This window comes from Rhagoletis pomonella, unplaced genomic scaffold, assembly GCF_013731165.1.
Source record: "Rhagoletis pomonella isolate Grant_MI unplaced genomic scaffold, Rhpom_1.0 Rhpom_scaffold_00013, whole genome shotgun sequence".
Taxonomy (NCBI): Eukaryota; Metazoa; Arthropoda; class Insecta; order Diptera; family Tephritidae; genus Rhagoletis; species Rhagoletis pomonella.
Genome location: NW_023458567.1, coordinates 8,709,856 through 8,712,357, shown reverse-complemented (window position 1 = coordinate 8,712,357; position 2,502 = coordinate 8,709,856).

Genomic DNA, 2,502 nt, shown 5'->3' with positions numbered 1-2,502 from the left:
GGGCGATAGCGTGGACTACGGTCCCTACAAATCGTAGAATGGTGTCGCTAAAGTTTACAACGTCACGAAAAGATGTGCACAAAACGTCGGAGGAAACAACTTTGATAGCAATAGCAAAAACTGTAAGTTCAACCAGCTGATTTGATAACAAAGTTGCATGTTATAAAAGTAAGTTATCCGCAAAATTAAATTTCGGAATTTAAAAAAGCGATGAACAAAAGAATATTCGGCATACCTAAAGAATACCTACCCTTGAGCGAGAGAAAAAAGAAAACGTGGACGTGGTGCACCCCTTTCTGCTGAGTTGAATGGTAACTTTTTTTTTTGGTGCAAATTGACAGGGGCGGCGCTAGGGGGGGCTAAACGTGGAATTTTCAACATTTTCAAATGCTTATATTTTGAAAACTATTGAACCGATTTTTAAATCATGGACACAGTTGGAAAGGTAATTGAAGGACCTTTCATTCAATATATCTGTGTTCGTATGGAAAAGTAGCTTATGTCGAAAGGCTGGCTTTAGTATAATGCCATACGAACACAGATATATATCTATGTGCATAATGCAAACATATTTTGAGAAAAATTAAAAAAACGAAATTATCACAAGGTTTTTTATAAAAATGTATGTTTTTCGTAAAAAAATACGTAATTAACTATATTAACAAATATGTTTATCGGAAAGTCCATAAAAATACCTTTAATTTGGCGTATAATTTTATATAGTTAGGTTTAAGTACAACTGCAGGCAGTGCAATAAAACAGCTGTATTAATGTTATATGTTCTCTGCAAGAGGTGTTCAGCCCCTTTTATTTGGCAACACAGAAAGAATAATTCTACGTAGTGATGGTTATAATCCCTAAGCGCGGCCGATGGCCGCCTACGCAAAAAGGTGTTCTCTGCAAAAGGTGTTCTGCCCCTTTTTTTTGGCAACACAGAAAGGAGAATTCTACGTTGTGAGGGTTATAATCCCTTAGCGCGGCCAAGGTCGCCTACGCAGAAAGGAATTATACGCAAAAAAAAATGTGGATAGCGTAGCTTGATTAATTATCCATTTAATTCTACAACTCAATCTTATAACAAATAATGTGATTAAAAAAATGGTTTGTATATATTTCTTTAGTATTTTTTTAATTTTAATTAAATTTTTATAAATGCTTAAGAGAGTCAAATTTGATGTCCACAAGAATTTTTTGCTACAAGTCATATATCAAATTAACGGTATTTTTGTGCTCTTTCTGATAAACATATCTGCTAATATAGTTAATTACGTATTTTTTAACGAAAAACATACATTTTTATAAAAAAAATTTCCATAATTTCGTTTTTTACCTTTTCTCGCATATATCGAATGAAAGGCCCTTCAATCACCTTTCCAACTGTGTCCATATTTAGAAAATCGGTTCAATAGTTTTCGAAATATAAGCTTTTGAAAATGTTGAAAATTCCACGTTTAGTCCCCCTATCGCCGCTCCTGTCAATTTGCACCAAAAAAAAATATGCCGTTAAAATCCGGAAAAGGGGGCGGGCCACGCCCACTTTATTTTCTCTACCTCAAAGGTTAGTATCCTTTAGGTGTTCCTATAGTAAGATATGTTGCATTTTAATTATTCTATGCAAGCGTTAAGGCCCACCAAGAATCGCCTCAATCGGTCGAAATGCTGGTGGCTTACTCCTGTAAGAACGACCGTGGCGACCAGTGACCGATTTCCAGAATCGATGGTATCGTGGTATCGATATTTGAAGTTACGTTGTTGGTATCGAGAGTCCATTTGGACCCCCACGGAAAAACGCAAATAAATAGTGTTTTATCTTGAAACATAAATAAAATTTCTATTAAATTTATCATAAATATTTTATCTTATATTCAATTATTACTTACAGTCTTTGACTTTAATTAACTTTTTTTCAGTAGGTGTTACGGGTTAAATGACTTTCAAAACCCTATTTGTCCTTGTGTCCCAATTTTTTTTTTTGATACCCACATGGTTATTCTTCATTGCAAAAAATTTTTTAACAATTTTTTGAATTAATATCTGAAATTTCAAAGTCCTTTAAAAAATCCTGACGTCAAACAGTGTGGCCGAATCCCAAAAGTGCGGCCAAAATTCGAGAAAATAAAGTTTCTAGATAGGCTAAGTTGAGTTGGCTAACGAAATCACCTAAGAAGCGAAAACTGTTCACTGTAACGACCAATACCCTAAATCCGCTCTTTATATTAATTTGTAATGTGACCTTCTCCCAAGCACATTATTGTAATAAAAAGCAAAACGTTATTAAAGTATAAAAGTAGTTAGAGAATAGGAAATCAAACACAACCAAATGGATTCTACGTCTGAAGGCTAGTAAAATACGTTAGAATAATTTGTGAAAACTAATACTGTAACAGAAATTTTTAAAAAATAATGTAAAGGTATTTTTTTCGTTTATTTTTAAACAATATTTGAGATGTTAAATGTAACAGTAACAACACGCTGTCGGATGCTGCCTTTAAACCTATTGGA